The sequence below is a fragment of the Zosterops lateralis genome, assembly GCF_965231275.1.
Source record: "Zosterops lateralis genome assembly, chromosome: 31".
Classification (NCBI taxonomy): Eukaryota; Metazoa; Chordata; class Aves; order Passeriformes; family Zosteropidae; genus Zosterops; species Zosterops lateralis.
In genome coordinates, this window is record NC_139791.1 from 5,166,243 (window position 1) to 5,188,204 (window position 21,962).

At 47.3% G+C, this 21,962-nt stretch overlaps 2 protein-coding genes across 2 annotated transcripts in view; both read right to left on the minus strand.

Moving 5' to 3' along the window:
- Positions 1-6,396, minus strand: part of LOC310920644 (olfactory receptor 14J1-like) — a gene marked incomplete at its 3' end in the record, with an annotated part of 52,654 nt that extends 46,258 nt beyond the window's left edge. Inside the window, exons 1-2 of the mRNA XM_083880706.1 lie at positions 6,329-6,396; positions 4,789-4,922 (exon numbers count right to left, since the gene is read on the minus strand). The remainder of the gene's footprint in view (positions 1-4,788; positions 4,923-6,328) is intronic.
- The window catches only part of LOC310920762 (olfactory receptor 14J1-like), a gene marked incomplete at its 3' end in the record, with an annotated part of 1,005,486 nt that overhangs the window by 322,871 nt on the left and 660,653 nt on the right, over positions 1-21,962 (minus strand). The gene's annotated exons all lie outside the window — the stretch shown is intronic.

Here is a 21,962-nt window from a genome sequence, read left to right on the forward strand (position 1 = left end):
GCTCTTCAGTTGAGAAATTCCTTGACAAAGGCTCATTAACAATTGTTCAAAACACCCAAACAAGACAAGCTCCTGGGGATAACTCCAGTCTTTAATTCTTCTGTGGTTTATTAGACAGATTTCAAAAGTGTACTCAAAGTGAATATACTGTATTGAAAACAATGAAGAGAGAATTGTTTTGTCCTGTTTCATTTTCTTTTCCTGTTTATAGATTGACATCCGCCATCCCCAGTTGACATTATCCCTAGGACCTCCTAGTGCAGTCTGAATAGATCTGAAAATCAAGACCCTTCTTGGCTGACAATCAATCAGACTTTGTCCCTACCCCCACCCCACCATTTCCCTCATCCAGCCCCTGGCACTCAGAGCAGCTGAGGAATGGAGTCACATCCAGGGGTGTCCCCAGGGCTCAGGATTGGGGCCAGGTCAGTTAAATCTCTTGATGGATGATCTGGATGAGGCATTGAGGGCACCCTCAGTCAGTTCCCAGTGAGCCCAGGCTGGGTGGGAGTGTGGCTGTGCTGGAGGGCAGGAAGCTCTGCAGAGGGATCTGGACAGGCTGCAGCCATGGGCCCAGGACAATTGGATGAGGTTCAGCAAGGCCAAGGGCCGGCTCCTGCCCTGGGCTCACAACCACCCCAAATCCCTGGCTGTGCCCTGCCCCTGATCCCCACAGCCTGTCCTGTTCCCTTCATCCCTGCATTGCCAGGGACTTTCTGGGACAAGGCAGCTCTGCTCTGGGTATGGAGGGAGGTCCAAGTGCCACCACTGGAGTGGGAACCAAAACTCACACCAGGTTTGTGTCCTTTTGGGTCAAGAATTGCTGGGACTCAGAGGCACAGAAAATGTCTCTTCATTGCCAACATAAAATATGTTAACCTGATAAAATTTAAGAAACATTGGAACTCTTCCCTCAGCAATGTGAAGCAGCCCAGCAACATCTGACATGTCCACCATTCACAAGGGATTCCTGTACAAAACCAATTTTAGACAAAGATGATTCTGTGATAGGTATAAACACAGTTCAGTTGTTGAATCAGGATGCTCTGCACAAAGTGGGGATAAAACATCCTGAACAACTCCTCATTTGCAAAGCTGTCAGTGGTGGATGGAGAAGGGGGTCAGGCTGCTTTTGGTGGTGAGGAAATGCTGAAACCAGCCTGACTCATTTCATCTCCTACTGTCCTGCCTGAACCTCCCCTCTTGCCCCTTCCACCCACTGTCTTTTTTATCCCACCAGGTCCCCAGTGAAGAGCCTGGCTCTGTGTTCTCCATCACCTCCTGGCTGGCACTGCCAGGCTGGGATCAGGAGCCCCTCAGCCTTCCCTGCTCGGGGCTGGACAAGCCCAGCTCCCTCAGCCTCTCCTCACAGCCCAAGGGCTCCAGCCCCACCTTGGAGCCCTTCCCTAACCCTGCTGCAGCTGCCAGACATCTTTCCTGCCCTGGGGAACCCAACCCAGGCCACAGTGACCTGGATAGTCCCTGTCCTTGATGTCCTGGTCACACAGCCCAGCCCCTTGTCCCCGTGTCAGGCTCTGGGGGTTGATTTGTGGAACATCCTTGGGGGAGGCTGCAGTGCTGGGGGCAGGGGGGACCCAGGGGGACAGGGGACCCTGCTGGGCACGAGCAGCTGGGGAGACTTCTCTGGGGGGAAATGTGAGTGGGGCTGGGGCAGAGTGACCAGCCCAGTGACCTCACACAGCCCTGCTGTGATGTCACACAGCCTGCACTGTGATGTCAAAGCCTGCTCTCTGATGTCACACAGCCTCTCTGTTATGTCAAACAAGTCCCCTCTATTATGCCATAACTGATCAATGACCTGACATAACCCTCTCTGTGATGTCATAGCCCACTCTGTGAGGAGTTACTGATTTGGGCCTGTAAAAGCTGGACCCATTTTCAGGGTGAATTTGGAGACCTCACCTATGAGTGGATGCACAGTGCAGGATTTTGCCAGTTTCTGGGAAGGGTTTTCCAGATCCTTGCTGTGAAATGGGGCTCCCCAGCAACTGCAGACTCTGGACAGTGGTAACTTATTTAGGCAATTGGTGATGCATCTTTCTCAATCCCTATCCTTTCTCTCGTATAGTAATGATTAGGGGCATTACCTTATTAACATTTGTTTGTTGCTAAATCAGAGTGTGTAGTTTTTTTGAATATATAATTTTACTTTTGTCTTGCCTTTATATTCATACTAAAATAAGACCATTCTTTCCATTGGTATCTGTGTTCTTTAAATTGCCCCTCTCAATGGGCAGAACAGTTTCTAATAGTCAAACTGTGTTAAAAATTTCTATCCAGCTGATCTCAGTATCACTTTCATAGGGCCTCATAGTTTTCATTCTGGTCCCTTGGTTAGGAAGTATCTCAATGACCCCTTGGCTCCACGAGGCCCTGCAGTGTCCCCCTGGGGCAGGAGGCCAGCAGGGATTCGTTCCCCACACGCTGCAGCTCCCTGGGCCAGCTGGCACCGACACCTTCTCCCAGGCCAGCGCTGCCGGGCACAGCCAGGGCTGGGCCACACTGCAGCTCCCTGCAAGCCACGGCTGCAAGGCCAAACCCCGAGTCACAGACAGTTTGTCCCTCTTTCTCTCTGTATTTGGCCAAGAAAGGTCCCATTGTGGGGTCCCCTGTCCTGCAGTCACTGCAATACTGGGACCATACCCGGAGCTCTGAGGAGAGAAATGGCCAGAGCTGCACCTCTGCACTGACTCGGGGATGGTGGCAAATGCTCCGTGGGGTGGCTGCAATGATGGAAAAAAGGACAATTGGCAGTGCAGAGGGAAACCCAGCTGGGCTGCTGGACTGGGGCAAGACATGTCTGCCCATGGGAGAAGTTGGCTGTGAAAGTCCCTCCTGTGGATGCTCACGTTCCCAAGAGTTGGGCACTGAAGAGCAGCACAACAATGGACAGGGGGATGGGGCTGCCAGGATTAAAGTGTCTCAGGTGGGTCTGCACTGGCCAAACAAGGCTGAGTTATTTCTGGCTCCATGGGCCCAGGACACCTCAGGTCATCAGGGCAGAGATGCAACCTCCAGATGGGCTGGTGAGCAAGGGGTGGATTTAACCATGGACACCATCTCCAGGTTATCCCTGAGTGTGAAATGTGGGCTGAGATCCAGCAGGGCCAGGAAGGGAAAGTCCCTGTGGTGTGGGGGATGATGGTGGGAATATAAATCTGGGGAGACATGTGGTCTTTGTAGTGGGAGGAGTAAATTGGAGAGCACCATTCCTAACCCACAACAGCCCTGTCAGAGCCAGCCCTGTCCCTGCACTGCCCCAGCTCTGCTGCCCCACAGCTGCTGGATCAGGACGGGCAGAGCCATGGGGGAGGGAAATGCACAGGGACTCCTCCTGGGAGGGACCTTGGGAGGTTTCCAGGCCAGGCCAAAGCACAGTCAGTGGAGAAAGGGACACAGGGAGGGGCTGTTTGTGTGCTCTGCCATGGCAGGATGAGGTGCAGAGCTGCACAGACACCCAGACCATGTGGATCCCTGCAGGAGCTGATCTCCCACAGCAGCTCCCAGGCCTCTCCTGCTCTCTGGCTGCTCTGGTTTGATGTTCCCTGGTGGTCACAGCCAGCCCCACACACACCAGTGCTGTGTGCACACACACCAGTCTCACCAGTGCCTGGGCCCCCAAAGGACACAGGAGCTGATGGTTTGTGGTCCCCACTCCAGTATCTGGCCCTGGGACATCCCTCAGTACCCAGAGCAGAGAGAGCTGCCTTATCCCAGACAGTTCTTGGCAATGGAGGGTTTAGGAAAATGCCACAGGCTGTGGGGATCAGCTGTGGGGCATGGCCAGGGATGGGCACTGAGCATCACCTCCCAGGAAACCACCTTGATCCCCCATCCTCTCCCTTCCTGGGGTCCTTTCTTAGACATCCCATGGGAAATCTTGCACATTCCCCAAATGCCCTTTGTGGATTTCCATCCTGAGTCTCAGATCCCAACGCAGAACCCCTCATGCTCAGCTGTCAAGGTCACGCTGGAAATCTCTGCTATTGACCCTCTTGGTGAGTCCTTCATGAGGAGATGTCAGAACTTTCCTTAAATTAATTATTTTTATAGTTTGTTTTTTAAATTGTAATTGCCCTAAAATATCATCTACTGCAGCCCCTTTGCTGTGGGAAGGCACAACTACCACTGCAACAGATGGTCAAAGCTCATGACCTTGAACACTTTTGGGAATGTGGCGCTGACGTTCGCAAACAACCTGTTTCCATCTTTTAGGCCTCATTCTAAAATATTTCTTTCTTACATCAAATCTGAATTTGTGCTTAATCATTTTAAAGGCTTTGCCCCTTCTTCTGTCACTACAGGCCTGTAAAATATTTCAATTTTTCATGGACTATGACCACAATGTTTTAATCTGAAAAGACCTTGCAAGGACCCAAAAATCCCCCAAGATGGGATCTGGAGGCGTCATGCACATGACCCACAGAGACTGAGGTAGTGAAGACTGAGGTAGTGAAGACTGAGGACAGAATAGGAGTAGCCTGAGAGGGCCTGAAGGGTGGATTCAGAGAGAGTGGAGCTCTCCTTCATTGTACGAAACAGCCTGAGAAAGAAATATTGCCACACACATCACCTGGGCAGGTCCAGACTGGACACAAGAAGAAAGGAATTTCTCTCCCAGGGCAGGGCATCATTAATACAGGGCTGAGGTCCAACATGGGATAACTCCCAACTCCTATCTTATGCTGACACGTGATTCTAAAACTGTCTCTCTGATATACAGATGGTAAATGCATATTACATTTTACCCATTTCAATAAAACATACCCAAACTTCTAAGATTCAGTCCTTGTTTTCTCTATGACTGCACTCTTGAGCCAGATGACTTCCTGTCTTCCAACCATCCTCACTGAGACAGCAGGCCCTGCATGAGTTGTCCCAGTGCTAAAACTTCAGGGGCACTGTAAAAATGGAATCAAACATTTTGGAATCAAGGCTTTGCAGAGGCAGGCAGGAGGCAGAGCTGTCAGCAAAGGAAGGGCCCAGCCAGGTGGGGCAGCCGGGGGATGACGACAGCCTGCAGGGACAGAGGCGCAGGGCATGGACACCGTAGGACAGCCTGGGCTGCACAGGGCACAGGGATGGGCAGCAGCTGCAAGGCCCTGACACAGCCAACTCCTGCAGCACTTGGGCCATGGCTGCTGGGCCTGGGCCTGAGCCATCAGCACGAGACAAGTGACCCTTGCAGCCCTGGGGCCTCATTGCCTCCTTGGCCCTGCTCAGCAGCCTGGCAGGGGCCGCCCCATGGTCCTGCCCTTGGCATTGCACATCCCCACATGCCAGTGGCCTGGGAAGAGCCCTGAGCACTGAGGGAGGGACAGGATGTGCCTTGGCAGGGGCTGGGGCTCAGGCCTTGGCCCTTGGCATTCCTGAAACACATCCAGGTTTGTTCAGCATCGGAGACCCCTTTGCCTTGTTTGTCCCCACCTGTCATCACTGCCTGCAGAGTTCTGCTCTAACTGGAACCTGGGGACACTTTCTCCGTTGAGTCTCTCTGTGGTTCCCATTAAAACTTCAAGAAACTTCAGTGTTTCAATTTAATTTTGAGTTCTTGAGAAGTTTTTTGAACACGCTCTCAGGGACTGAGTCTGATGTAAACAACACCAAATCCACGGGAGGGTCATTAAAGTCCTTGTGCTTTTCCTGTGCTGCTGAGCTGGGCTGGGCTCCTGGCACAGAGGCAGCTCCTGACAACCAAGAAAAGTTTTAGAAAGACATTTCTCCTGAGGAGAAATCCTCCTTCAGACAGGGTGTCTGTGTTATTTGAAATGTAGACTCAGATGAAAGTTTACAGTGGCATAACCACCTTTTCTGTTCCTTTCTCATTCATTGTTAACCCCAATTGTTTTTTCTTTGTTTTGGTTTAGTTTTGCTCTTAACAGTATAGAACATCATTCTCTTACATGGAATATCAGCTTTTGCACTTATGTCTATTGATATCTGTGCCTATGGAACTTATGCCTGTAGAATATAAACTTTTAAATATGACACATATGTTTAATCAGCAAATAAACTCATTGAACTGACTAAGTGTCCCCCAGACCCTCCAGGATCCCCAGGTGTCCCCCCAGGGCCCACTCGGACCCCCAGAAACTGTTCCAAGATCCCCTGAATGCTCCAACCCCACAGATTCCCGTTACGGGCACTTTTGGCAATTCATCTCGTACCATCCCCCGCGGCCTCAGAGCCCCTCATAACACAGTTCCACGCCTAAACCTCCTGCCGTGCCCCGCGCCCTAAAGAGCCCGGATAGAACTCCCGAAGCTTCCCCCAAGTGCTCCCGAACGTTACACAATCCCCCAATGACCTCAAGTCGCGGCTCGGACGCAGAAGTGTCCCCCAAGTGCCTTCCCGGACCCACAATCGCCCCGTTCGACCACTTCCGGGACTACAGCTCCCAGAATGCTCCGCGGTAAACACAAAGAGCTCTTCCAGCCGTGACTTCATCTCCCGTCATTCACCGCGCCCTACCCAGAGCCATTGGAGCTGCGCCTCGAACTCCCGTGATGCTCCGCGGCCCTTTAAACCGTGTTCTACCCGCGCCTACAACTCCCATCATCCCCCGCGCCCCAGAGAGTCCCCTCAGAGCCCCCCGAGTGCCCGCCCGGACCCCGAAGGGCCCCAGATTCCCCTCCCTGACCCCCAAGTGCCCCCCTGGACCCCCAAGTGTCCCCCTGGACCCCGAATTGTCCGACAGAATCCCTAAGTGCCCCTCCAAGTGCCCACCCGGCTCCCTCAGGTGTCCTCCAGACCCTCAAGTTCTCTCCAAATTCCCTCCCTGTTGCCCGATCCCGAGAGAAAACACAAACCAACAGAGTGTCAGTTTATGCGGTGCTTTATTCAGGGCCCTGGGGACCTGAGGACTAGCGTCCCAAATCAGCGTCCCAAGTTGGTTACAAAGATGCTCATCTTTTATACCTTTGTTACAAGTCTTACTTCATCAGCCTACGTGCAGTTTCCTACATACTTCACTTCAAACATTCACATTCATCTTTTAGATAACCTCTCTAACGGTTATAAATTTTGCATGCTTGCTTTAGCTAAAATTAAGGTTAATTTCCTAAGCTTAACTCCCACCATAGAAAACATTTTATTTGTAACAATGTTACCATATTTCACGAGTAATCTGTATACCTATATGTACTACATGCTCTACTAAGTCCTTTAAACGTTGTTCCTTGCATCAGCAGATTCCCAGGCCTCATTTCTCAGGTTTGGTTCCCAGGGGCCTGCACAGGAACCAACTCCTTAGCCTAACTACTGCTAACGGAGGCCTTATGGCAACAACTCCCCCCTTTTGAGCATTCTTCAACCAGTTGCAAGGATGCTCAATTTTCTTCTTCATGCAACAGTCTCCATATAAGATCGTGGTGGAGTAATTCTTGTCATGACTTCATTTCGGGTCATGGCCTTCATGACTCTTCTCGTATGCATCCTTTCCCTAAAGATCATTCCTAAGAAACAACGATATGCTACAAAAATAATCACAACCAAGATTATAATCATTATTACATATTGAATAACAGAGGATATCCAACCAGAAACCTGGATCCCTAAGGAGCTAAATATTGCTCCAATCCAATTGTGTTCAGCATCTTCTTTGGTTTCCTGTATTTTAGACTCTGTATCTTCCAATTGACTTATGTCTTTCTCTAATTCCTTTGTAACGTTTGGGATATGGATACAGCAATGATCTGTTCTATCATGTAGGTACCCGCAGACACCATGTTCCTTTAATAACAACATATCCAATGCCATTCGATTCTGTATAGCCATCCTACTAGTTGCTTGTAGCTGCAAATTCAAATCCTTAAACCCCTTTTTAGTGGCTGATGCTAATCTCTCAGTTTGTCCCAAAAGCCGATAGAGCATTTCCCTATTTCTGTAGGTCGATATGGGAGCAAATAATGATTCTAACATCCAACCTAATTTGACCCCTCCTGATGGTTCATGCCACTCATCTTCTGGATTTATTCCTTCCATGACTTTTTTTTTATTCCTCCTTCCTATGTCCAAATCTGTCAATCTTGATTGTTTCCAGAATGGGCATAATGTGGGCACTCCCAACGTTATTTGGGTCACCAATCCATCTATAGGTATATGTGTGGTCCACATTCCATGTCCCATGACCCATACTAAATTCCCTGGACTTCTTATGGTAGTAGTTTTACAATTCACCTGCTTTTGCCCTTTTAATTCTCCTTTTATAGAGTGGTTGTATCCTCTACATTCACATTCCCATTTCAGCAAAATCTTCACTGGTACCAGCCCTACCTGCTCTCCTGGTGTATCACACGTAATTACCCTTGTGCAATTCCATGACTCTACTTTCTCTGTCATTTTCCTATGACTTGTTTCTGCTGTCAGAACATGGGCATGTGTCTGGTTCTTTCCACCAGTCCATTGTATACACCATCCAATTTTCCCCAGATAACTATATGTTTCCAGCAAGCTTGGCCCTCAGATTGCTTGCCATGTAGTCCACTCTTCCTTGCCATCCTGGCAAACCACTTCATAGTAATATTTTGTAGTGGGCATTTTATGCGATTGCACCTCATCATATTCACACCATCCTACATTTTTGAATCGTCCAATCGTGATAAATTTGGAATTGGTTAAGGCTTCACAATCCCCTCTGCTTCCAGGTGATGACCACTGTTTATGGAGAATCGTTGTTTTAACTGTCCACTCAGTACGGTTATGCAACTCTTTCCTACATTCCTTCGTCCCATTTCTGGTGATCGGGGGCATTTCAGTGATAGGAATAATTCCCCAGGGTAGGGGATCCCCTGCTGCATGGGGTAAAGGTAGACAAGCAGTTATGGATGATACATTCTGAGTTTTTCCAAAGTCTCGTATCAGTCCTACTACCAGATTTTCCTGTTTAGAGTTTCTTGGTAACACTACCTCATTATCTACCTGCCGAGTCACTCTCATCTCACTTAGGTACATCGTCGTTCTTGCATGTGCCCACCAATCATCCTGTGCTATCCAACACCAGTAAATGCCTTCATCTTTTCCTGGCTGCACATTCTTTACTATCAGGATAATCGATTCTCCTAATCTTCTTTCTATCTGATACTTCCCTCCAGATGTTAAATTTTTCCCAAACCACCATCCATACTCGGAAAAATGCTGGCCTTCTTTAACTTCACAAGTAAAAATCACATCCTTCCCTTTGGTTACTTGATATTCTCCATGTTGGGCCTTAATTTCAGAGCCTAAGTGGGCCCTTGCCTCCACCTTTCGTAACCCAAAATTCCCTTTCCCTCCACAAGACACTATGCACAGATATATACCTTCTGTCTCTCCTATCTTCGGATCAGTATAATTCAGCCACCCCTTCCCATAAGTTCCCAAAGTCCACCAACTTATATTCCCCAGCTGTCTTTCCCATTGCTGATGTATATTCTGTTTCCACCGCTTGACTTGGATATCCTGATAACATTTCTTTTCCAATTTGAAGGTACAATTTATTCTCAAAGGAGGTCCGTCCCACATATCCACCTGAGTTGAGACTGGAGTTACATTTACAGCTACAGGTTTTTTCACTTATTTTCCCAGTATCCCATGGTAAAACCTTCAATTTGAAATTCCCATAATCAAAGCTTTCTCTTATCCAGACTACTCAACGATAAACGTCGCTGTCATTTATCGTGACATTGGATAGTTGCAGGGTGGTGTTTCCTTTTTGCTCATCCTTATCCCAAACCATAGTTATACCTGTATGAATTTGTTCTGCCCCGTCTCCTCCACCTTATATTGACTTCCTCGGATCCAGCTTTCTGGTTGTCCGTGAACAGACAGATCATAGACGCATTCATTCCTTCCATCATCACTATTTTGGGTTCAAATTCTGTAATAACTAAAAATTCATTGGTTAAAGGTAATAAACAGATCAGCAAGAGCCCAACTGTCAGAATCTGACCTTGGGCCGGAACACCATTCGAGTGGGGGTTAACAGTTGAACTTCCCAACGGGTCGGCACCTTCTTGACTCGGGTGTAATGTATCCAGTTGTCGATCCCCTCGACTTTTACTGCAGTGAAGGTGGTCATGATTGTTACCCCACGCCTTTAGAGGGGCAACACGTTGAGACGTGGGAGTGGAGCCTCACAGAGGACAGCAGGCAGCAGCTTGGTGAATCATGGAAAGCTCTTTATTATCTGACTCCAAAGGTTTATATACATTTTGTACAGAGGGCCAAGATTGGCCCAAGGAGGTTACAACCTCCTGACTCCATTGGTGTCTTAGTTTGAAAAGACAGGAGTCTGTAAAGGAAGGCAAAAGCCTCCTGTGAAGTGGAAAAGGTAAACCCCCTCCCTCCCTCCGAATTACCACAATTTCAAAATAAAAAAAAAAAAAAAAAAAAAACAGCTCTCAGGCAAAGGTATGGGAATGGGAATAATAGTTATTTACTAGAAAAAACTAAAATAAAAAAAAAGAACAACAAATGTAATTACTACAAACAAAACTACTGATACAGTCAGAAAACCTGACACCCTGAGGAGTCAGGGTGTTGGTAAAAGTCCAGTTGGATGGTGGCTGTGCCTCCTGCAGTGGCAGATGAAATGCTGCTGAAGCAGAGATCCTGTAGAAGGGTATAGTTCTCTGTGAAGGTCTGGTGATAGAGTAGATGAGCCTGGTCCTCCTCTGGGAATCCAGCAGGGAAGAAGCTGCTTCTCTGGGAATCCAGTGAAGATGGCTGCTCCTCTGGGAATCCAGTGAAGAAAAACTGGGGCGATGGCTTAGACCAAGCTTATTTTTATGCAGGTAGGAATGCTTGGTTCCTCCTTCTGGGTGGAGCATCTCACAATGGGATGATGTACCTTATCAGTCATGCAGTGAGTCACTTAATGGCCCATTAGCAGGAGACATCTCCCCGGAGGGAGACATTGTTCTTGGAAGAGATAAGATAACTGCCCCCCACCTCCAACAGATGGCAAATAGAATACATTCTTATCTCACAAATCCAGGACAATTGGTCAATATGACCATCAGTCAAGTTCTCTCTCAGAGAACAAGAATGCAAAACATAGAGATAATTTCTAAGATTACATATTGTTTACATGAAGCAGCGTGAGAAAGCTGCTGCAAAGACTCAAACACTTGAAGGCAAGAAATTCAGGGACGACATCTCACCCTTTTTACCTTTAAAAAAAGAAAAAAGGAAAAAAGAAAATGAACTACAGTTCAATTTCTGTTCCCATGGGAGGACCAGTGGTTCCTCCTCTGTTGACCTTCATTCGGTCACGGTTTCTTGCTTTTCACATTGCAGGGTTAGTGAAATTCTGTGGCACCTGTAAGGTGCTCCATGGCATGCAAAGCCTTTGCCAATTGAATTTGCGGGGTTTCACCCTGCGCTGCCCGTTTTTGTTTTTGGAGAACCAGGCCTCTGTGGCCCAACAAAAGGTTCTTCAGCAAATGGAACAAACAACATTGCTGACTCCCTTTAAATTGAACAACCCATCTGTGTGCCATGTCGACCACAGAAGTTAAATCCGTGACTAAATGAAAAAGGTTCCTGGGAAAACTGTGGAAATGCCATGACAGCAGCCCCAGTACAACCAAATGGGCTGCCCATCCTCAGGGGCTTCCAAAACTTGCCCTCAAAACCATCCTTCCAAGCAACACTGGCCTACTTCATCCTCCCAAATCATCTGTAAAGACAGTGGGCACTTGCACTAAATTTCTGAATATTTTTGGGCTGCAAAAAGAAATCCAAAGGATTCTTGCCACTCGCAACAGCTCATGGCTCCAGAGCATTTGGCAGAAAAACACTGCTTGCAAAGCTCCAATCAAATTCCTCCAATAATACTAAGAGTATAAATTTTACAAAAATCTGCACCCATCAAATTCACAAGCATTGTTGCCTGCATTATCAATCGAGCAATGAGCTCACACAAAAATGATTGATTGCCATTTTTGCGGCTGAAATCAAGCAATAATTAGCTCAAACAAAAAAAATAATATTATCATTGTTTGTTTTTTTCAAACAATATTTTGCCGCCTTGTGGCAGATGGGGCAAAAATGACCTATTCCAGAACGTGCAAGGAATTGGACATTCATCAGCCAGTGATACCTGCAGGATACAAATGAATCACATGAAACAATCATTCAGTTTCACAATTGAGGATTGGCTTTTTTGGAGGACTTATAAAAAACCTCCAGTCCCCAGAGTTCTGTTTCGATGCAGAACACAGGAACGTCCCAGGACTGGTTGAAATTTCCAGATGATCCTGGTCCAACAGCTCCCAAACAAGTCACAAAGGGCGATGAATGGATCTTGAAAGACAGTCTATTCCAGCTGCCAAACAGCAAAGGAAAAAATCGCAATGTCCGTTCCAAATTGTTCCAGGACAGTCTCTGATCAGAGCAACAGTCCAGTGAAATCCAGGCAGCTCAGTGACTTCAGAGCAACTGCCTTCTCACCACTGACTCTTTGTCCTGCGAACAGAAAACTCAAACACAAATTAAACAATTTTGGTCCCTTTAGGGACACTGACAGGGAGAGGTAGGCGTGGGATTAAACCTTCCCATCAGACCTCCATCAGCTGTGGGGACTGGGAAGACTCTTCTGTCTGAGCACGCTTCCTCTTTGCACCCCACTGCCCTTTTGACAGAGGTTGGCCTTTCACATGGCTTGCCTTGCAAACATCTGCCATGTAATTCGGCCGTCCACACCTTCCACAAAGAAACAAGGGAGTGATTCCTCTTTTTTGCACTCTCTTTCTTTGTTTCTTGTTGTCCTGAGCATTAGTCTTGCCGGCCTGAGCATTAGATGAGGCATGATGGGCCTCTGATTCCTGTCCCGTGTGCTCCACAGGGACAGGGGTGAGAGCTTTTCTCACCGCACCTGCAAAGCTGGGGAATCCATCCCTGCCCTGCAGGGGGCGCCGTGCTGACCCATGGCCGCCCACAGCATCAGCCTCGGCTAGGACATGATCCGAGACTGGGGGGGATCCCGCACCCCGGGATCCTCTGCAGCGGGAAAACACCCGCTTGTGATTGTGCTGTCCCTTTAAAATTGACAGATCGGCCGCAGCTGCCTCCGCCGCGCTGCTCCTGCTCAGCGCGGGGGGGAATCGAAGTGCTGGGAGGGGCGTGTCCCTCGGCGCCGCTTTGGGACTGGCGGCTGCTGCCTGCCCCGTGTGGCCCCGACCCGGCACGGGGGGAGATGGCAGCACTGCAGGAGGCATGTCCCGCTTGCCAAGCGCTGCCCCCACAGGCATGGGGGGAGTGCCCCGATCGGCACGGGGAGGAGCGGGGGGGCTGGGAGGGTGTCCCGGCCCTGCTTCCCCAAGCAGAGACGCGGCTGTGGCTCCTGCGCTGCCCGGCTGCACCGCGCGGCGCGGGGCTGGCCCGCCCTTTCTCATGGGCGGGACTGGCCCCTGCGGGGGGGTTTCGTCTCACTCTGGGGACGTGCGGGGTGGCCCTGGGCTGGCCCCTTCACTCCTTGGGGCCACCCCCTCCCGCGGGGGCTGGGCGGCTGCATTGCCCGCCCCGGGCCGGCCCCACCGCTTTTCGGGGCCGTCCCGCCCCTCACAGGCTGGGCAGGCCCCCACCCCCGCTCCAGCGGGGCACTTGGCTTGTCACCAAACTGCACGGAACTGTGTGCCCCGTGCAAGTCCCCACCGCGGGGGGGAACAGCTGCCCTGCCCGGTGCCCCGGGACGGTGCAGCCTTGCGCCGTCCTGCTGCACGGAATATTTTAAGGAAAATCCACAATGCGGGCAGTCCGCAAAAAACAACCCGCCCCTTCGATCCAAGAGCGCTCCCAGCGCCTTCAAGGCCAGGAAAGCATGGTGGGGGGAGGGAAGTGGGGGAGGCGATCTTTCGCCTTCGCCGCCGCTTTTTCAGCGGCGGCTCGGGACTGGGATGGGGGGGCCAATCCCGAGGGGCTTTCAGAAGCCCCGAGTTTTTCCACACTCCATCGCCGATGCGGCGTTGGTGGAGAAGGGGTCTGCTCTGCAGAAGACCCCGTGCCTGCCTCAGCTGGTGCACTGAGTGCAGGCAGGTTTCCCGCCATGCTGCTACCTTTCCGAGGAAGGATGGTCGGCTGTCCCGTCCGTTTCCGAGGGGCAGGAACAGGAGGAATGACTCCACCGTCTCCCCTGGCACTCAGCCCGATGGGGCTCGAGCTGTCCTCAGAGCTGGAAAGCTGCAATTTAGGCAGCACTTTCTCCAGCCTGCTCCAGGTGGCTATGAGTTCCAAAAGCTTCACACTGCGATCTGCAAAGAAAACCTGGAGCAGATAGTCGCCCAAAGACTTCCACTCTACTGTAGAAAAAATTTCTTCAAGGCTGCAAAAAACCCCATGAGTTCTAGCATAATAGAACAATTTCTGGAGAGCATCTCCAGGAAAGGAGACTTCTTCTCTCCTCAGGACCTCAAGCAAAGGTCGACCATGAGGGTTTCCTCATCTGAGGAGGGTTTAGAGATCATTATCTCTTACCACGATTACCTCAGGCAGAGCAGCTACAGTCTCTCACTGGGCACAGAGGTCCACCGACGTGCAGTTCTCTCGCAGTCGGAGGTCACCGGTGTGACCTGTTCTCCCACGTCAGGAATCCGTTCAGACACGGACAGTGTCCAGATGTGCCATTCAGACACAAAGGGTCAGCAGATGCGACCCAGCTGCAGCCCAGACACGGAGGGGTCACCACTTGTGACAGGGGGCCCCGTTCTCACACGTCTGGGGTCACCACTTGTTACCCCTTGCCTTTAGAGGGGCAACACGTTGTGACGTGGGAGTGGACTTTCACAGAGGACAGCATGCAGCAGCTTGGTGAATCATGGAAAGCTCTTTAATTATCTGACTCCAAAGGCTTATATATATTTTGTACAGAGGGCCAAGATTGGCCCAAAGAGGTCACAACCTCCTGACTCCATTGGTCACTATGACCATTAGTCAAGTTGTCTCTCAGAGAACGAGAATGCAAAACATACAGATAAATTCTAAGAATAAAATATTGTTTACATGAAGCAGCGTGAGAAGCTGCTGCAAAGACTCAAACACTTGAAACCAAGAAATGCAGGGACGACAGACACTCAACGTTTTTCTTTTACAGTGCCATCAATTAATAGAGCTGCTCCAATAAAAAGATATGAGTGGGTTGTTTTACCATAAGGCCTGAGAAATTCTCCATGTGTCAGTTGTTTGTTCACTGGGCCTTGTGACCAATACATCAACATTTCTCTGATGCACTGATCTATCATTACATGGATGACATTCTCATTGCCACAAAACAACTACTGCCAAAGACAAAAAAAGATTGGCTGATTTCACAATTAGAGCATCAAGGACTGACAGTTGCACCAGAAAAAATACAACAATCAGCCCCTTGGAAATACTTAGGTTGGCTGATCACAGATGCGCAGATTCGTACCCAGAAAGTTACCTTACATGACAACATTACAACTTTGAATGATGCTCAGAAACTTTTTGGAGACCTGCAATGGGTTCGAACCATTGCAGGCATTACCAATGATGACTTGCTACCATTCCTGCCATGGCTTCATGGCAGTGATGCCAACAGTTCACGAGTTTGTACCCCCGAACAACAAAGAGCTTTAATACAAGTGAGTGAGAAACTTCAGCATGGATGGAGTGCCCGTTGTGTAGAACTTCTTCCATTGTCACTGCTCCTTTCCAATGCTGAAGCTTGCCCACTTGCCATTGTTTTTCAATGGCAAAAGAAAAAGGGGGAAAACTGATCAGACCAAAACTTCGATTCAGCAGCAATTGTAATTGAGTGGGTGTTTCTGCCCGTCCAGCCAAAGTGTCGTGTCATGAGCAGAACAGATGCTTTTGCAGCACTGATAAGAAAAGGCAGAGACAGAATTGTAGAAATAGATGGGAAAGAGCCAGCAGACATCAGCATTCCTATGAAAGATTAAGACTTGGAATGGCTGTTGAGGCACTCAGTTGCATTGCAAGAAGCGTTGTTGGGTTTTGCAGGTGTCGTTCACAACAAGCAGCCAAAAGGCCCGATGTGGCATCTGATCACACGTCATCGATGGTTGGAAAGGCCTTTGTGTTCACTGACACCAGTGGAAGGCAGGACAGTGTTTACAGATGCTGGGCAAAAGACAAAAAAGGCTGCATGTGTTTGGCAGCAACAGGCAGAATGGCTGCAACATGTAATTAAGGGTGATGCAGGAGATACACTTCAAACCCTTGAGTTGAAAGCCGTGTGTTGGGCTTTGCATACTCGGAACAAAGAACCACTCAGTGTTGTGTCAGATTCTTTGTACATAGTCAGAGTTGTGTAGAGAATCGAAGATGCACTTCTCAGGCAAACCCAGAATCAGCATCTTGGAGAACTGTTTTTACAACTGAGAAGTGTGTTGAACCAGCGCCATCATGTCTTCTGTGTTATGCACATCCGAAGTCATTAGTGCAACAGAGGTTTGGGAGAAGGCAACGCACGAGCTGATGCTGCAGTCAGCTGTGTTGTCCATGTTCCCCATCAGAACAAGTTTGAAAAGGCTTGCAAAAGCCATGGGACATTCCATCAAAATGCACGAGCCTTGCACTGACAATTTCAGATTCCTTTGAGTGATGCACAAGGAATTTTGCGTGCCTGCCCTCAGTGCAGTCATCACGGGCCTGGACTGGGGCTAGGCACAAACCCAAAGGGACTGAAAGATTTAGAACTGTGGCAAATGGATGTGAATCATATTCCAGAATTTGGAAGACTGAAATACGTCCATGTCACAATTGATACTTATTCTAAGTTTATTTCGGCAACAGCACAGCCAGGGGGAAAAGCTTTACATGTAGAAAGACATCTGTCTGTTTGCTTTGCAGTCATGGGTGTGCCTGTGGAAATCAAAACTGACAACGGACTAGCCTACATTGGTCAGGGAGTTACCAAATTTATGCAAAAATGGGAATGAAATATACTACAGGGATCCCTCATTCTCCCACAGGTCAAGCTATTGTAGAAAGAGCAAAGCATATCTTGCAAAGAATGAAAGAATATCTTGCAAAGCAAAAGCAGACCGATGACCTTGATGTAGTTAGTAGGTTGTCAAAAGCATTGTTTACTTTGAATTATTTATGTTTAGAGGAAGGTCGAGAAGAGCCTGTGGTCGTGACTCATCATCACACAGTAAAAGAGGGGAGGACACAGGCAATTCCAGGACTTTATGTTTATTATAAAAACATGCATACAGATGACTGGCAAGGACCAAGTCAAGTGTTGTTTAATGGTCAAGGATACATGTGTGTGTCCACAGACGCTGGTCCTGTCTGGGTGCCGAGTCGATTTACTCGTGCGTCTCCTCTGGCAAGAATACCATCGGACAGTGAAAACAATCTGGACAACAACGACCTCCCTGGAATATCTTCTGACGATTCTGAGCCCAATTAGAATTAAGTTTTAGATGTGTGAAATAAGTAGTTTGTATAATTATATTTGTAAAAGTTATTATAAGTTGTAAGTATTTTTAATAGAACACTGAAGGTAAACACCAGAAGTACCAGCAAAATGCTGTGGGTTGAACTACTTATTCTCTATATTGTGTTAACAGGAAATGTATTTGGAGTGCTCGACATTGACAAAAGAGAAAACATGTGGGTCATATGGGCCAATCAAACTGGACAAGATTCATTCTGTCTGTCTTTAGCGACACTGTCCAGTTGTTTTCGCACCTGTTTAATTGGAGTTCCATTGTTTTCAATGACAGAGTTCAAAAACTGGACTCAAGCCAAAATATATCCAAATCTGACAGAGGCTTGGAACGCATGGTGCCATCGGCCCATTGGGTCCACTTGCACCCATTCTGAAACTTGGTCTGAAATTATTTAGGAGCACAAGCTGTTGCAATCGCGCAAGATCTTAAAATAATAGGTACTGAACCACAGGAATTTGATCTCCTTGGTTCTGTACCAAGTAATTATTGTTTGACATTTGGTCACGTACGACAATCCAAAGTCGGCAACACTCGGTTGTTTCCTAAATGCCCATTGTAATATAATAATTCAGAGTACTGCAACAATTGGACACAGCTTGTAGCACCAACATGAGATGCTGCAAGAAAATTACCACCTGGAATTTTCCTCATCTGTGAGGATTGAGCCTGGTCTGCAGTACCCCAGAGAGCTGCAGGGGGCCCATGTTACTTTGGGAAATTAACCCTGTTCACTCCTTCCATTCATCAAATTACAAAATTTGCACAAACACCTCAATGATCTAAACGCAATGCTCTTGAGTTAGATCCCACCTGTAAGTCTTCAGTATCATTGTGGAGTCCCCCAACTTTAATAGTAGCATCAATTTTTGCCCCAGGAGTTGCATCGGCACAAGCTCTGACCCAGTTACGAACCTTAGCTTGTTGGACATCCAAACAAATTAATATAACATCTAATATGTTAAGTGAGCTCTCAGCGGATGTTTCATCTATCCGCCATGCAGTGCTCCAAAACAGAGCTGCCATCAACTTCCTTCTCTTTGCTCAAGGGCATGGATGTGAGGAATTTGAAGGCATGTGCTGCATGAATTTGTCAGATCACTCACATTCAATTTATGAACAGCTCAAATAACCCTAAAGAGTAATATGGGGAAAATTGTCATTGTCAGTACCCTGTTTGATAACTGGATCAGCTCATTTGAAATTGCTGGTTGGATCAAAGATTTGATCCATTTTGGAATCCTTCTGTTCATTGTTATTATAGTTATATTAATAGCTGTGCCTTGTTTGTTAAAATGTATGCGGGATGCAATCAGTCATGCCTTTGACTCAGTTTGGGGAGTTCAAAAAGAAAGAGAGGGATTTGTTACAGATTTTCTCAGGAAAGGAGGTCATGATTTATATTTAGACCTCCTTGAACTACCCTAACTGAGGCCTACCTATCTTGACTGGGGCCTGACTTGAGGCCTGTTAAGGCCTCCAAGCCTGTGGTGCAGTGAAAATTCCTAGTGAGCTGTGGCGCAGTTAGAAATAGATATTAAGGTGTTTGGGAAATATAATAAAGTGTTGAAGGTCACGAAACAGAGTTGTTAATAGTTGTGTGTTAGCCACCTTAAGAGTAAACTAAATAATGTGTGTTTGCATTCTTTCCTCTGCTGTGTGCCAATGAAAGGGTTATTACATATATCAACTATGTAAAGTTCTATATAAGTCGCTGTGCAGCACGTAATAAACAAATCACGTATGATTAACGACACTGGTCGGATCAGCGTGAGTTCTGTCTAACCCTCTAACATTATTAGTGTAACCCTGGCTTCAAGTTACCACGAGCAGAGAAGCCAGAGAGTATGGACCATTACCAACCAACACCTCTGCACAGAAGGCTGAAATAATTGCCTTAACCCGGGCTTTAGAACTGGTAAAAGGAAAGAAAACAAATATTTATACAGACTCTAGGTATGCATTTGGGGTAGTTCATGCACATGAAGCCATTTGGAAGGAGAGAAGACCACTGAACTCACAAGGGAAAATATTAAACATGCACAGGAAATACTGAGACTGTTATATGCAGTGCAGCTACCTGAGAGGGTAGCAATCATGCACATCAAGGCACACCAAAAGGTGAGCTCTGAATTGGAAGAAGACAACATGTTGGTGGACAGAGAGGCAAAAGTCGTAGCCAAAGGTGAGGTACCCAATGAGACAGTTGAGGCAGGGCTGATTCGAGATGGAAAAATTTCTATTGAAGATAAGCCAGTATACAATAAGAACGAAGAAACTTATTAAGGCAGAGAAGGCAAGTTATAATCAGGAAGGATGTGACAGAAGAAAGGAAACTTGTAGTACCCTCCTATTTGTTATGGTCAGTGCAAAATGAACATGAAAAAGCACATTGGAGAATAGATGCCTTGTATAACCATCTAAGAGAAAGAATTTTGGCTAGAAAATTACAAGGTACAGTGATACAGGTAACCTGTCAGTGTAGTCTTTGTTTCCCTAACAAACTAACCCTATACTAAACCTAACTAAACCTAACTACACCTAACTAACAATAGAAACACTCTAAAACCAAAAATTAGGCCAACTGGGAAAGGTTATGGGCCTGGGCAACAGTGGCAAATTGATTTCATGGAATTACCCACGAAAGGGGGTTATCATTATTTATTGGTATTAACTGATACCTTTTCAGGATGGGCAGAAGCTTTCCCCACTAAGACAGCTAAGGCACGAGAGGTAACAAAGCCCTGTTACAAGAGATAATACCATGTTTTGGAGTTCCAGCCTCTTTATCCTCCGATAGAGGGCCCTCCTTTATTTCAAAAATTGTGCAGCAAATTAGCCGCCCCTGGGGGATAGATTGGGAACTGCATCCATATCACCCTCAATCAAGTGGTCAGGTGGAAAAGATGAATCATTTGATTAAGCAACAAACTGTAAGACTGGGACAAGAAGCAAATTTGCCTTGGCCTCAAGCTCTCCCATTGGCATGATTGTGAATTTGGACAAAGCCAAGGACAAAAGAGAAATTAAGCCCTTTTGAAATATTATATGGAAGGCCATATGCAGTTCAAGAAGGAACACCACCTGTTCAAGTAGGAGAGGAAACCCTACACAGATATATGGTGGCCCTGAATAAACAACTAAAAGAAACTGAAAAATGTGTGGCTGAGGCTCGAAACAGAGAATTAGATGGACCAGTACATGATGTACAACCTGGGGGCTATGTATATGTTAAGTCTTTTGCAGAGGAGACCCTGGAACTGCAGTGGGAAGGACCATTTTAGGTGCTCCTTACTACCTTCACTGCAATCAAGATCAAAGAACAGAAGGCTCGGATCCATCACTGCTGAGTGAAGAAAATACGCAAAGGAGTTTGGAAAGTTACACCAGGCAACGGTGAACTGGAGCTGAAACTCACTTGGAACAGTGAATAGATGGACTTATAGTGGTCATAGATATGATAAGGAAAGTTGTAAGTGCTGTGGTCATAGCAGGAGCTAATCCAATATCACACAGGTATAATGTAACTGGGATATACTGGTGCCAAGGGAAGGCTTATGATCCTCATTCTTGTGAAGCTACTACAAGTTACAAAAGATCACAAATGCAAGATTGTGGGAAGGAAGAAATGTTTGGGGATGCAACTATGCATTCGTACAAGATGGATTTCATGAGGCCTGCCATCCACCCATGAAACTCATCCGGATCAGTCCTGAATGCTGTGACAAATGCTTGACCAAGTGTCCTGAGTTTAGACTTCAAATAGAGGGGTGTGTAATAAGGGGGTATGATCTTGACTTTAACATTACTCAAATATGCACGCAGTATCATGAAGTCAAGGCTAAGACTTCCCCAATAGTGCCAAGAAAGACTGTGACTATCCAAATGCTAGTTATTCCAGAAGAGGAGGAAAGGCCTATAATTCCTGTAGTTACTAGAATTGGGCCATATGCTCTTAAGAAAACAGGAATTCAGAGGTTATTGATTAACCTGGAATGGTCTCTGGAACAAGTAGAAATGGGATTGCAAGTAAATGCTTCTGCCAGCCAGTCAGTGTTCCCCATTTCTCAGAAACTCTTTTATGGATTGGACTACTTGGCTCCAAAAGCGTATGCCCTCTAATTTCAGGAGCAAGAGAGATTTCACTGGGTTGCTAGGAACAGGATTGGGAGTGTTAAACACAATAGATTCAGAAGGGTTAATGAATAAATTGATCACCATGGGGAGTGATTTGATTAAATTACAGCAACCTTTGCAATCTTCTTTACTAGCCCTAAGTAACAGTGGTTGGAAGTTGTCCAAAATATTACCAGAATGGGAAAGCACAGAACAGGATTGTGAGGAAATAATCAATGCACTGGGCACAGCCAGTGAAAACATCTCACTGGCTCTTGGGTGTACTCAAGCACAACTGTGGATGCAATCAGTGGCTGCCGCAGTCATCAGGGAGGGTGGAGAAGGAACATTCCCTGCTGAAATCGGAACAATTGTTTGGGATAGTACATCCAACATGGAAAGGCAACT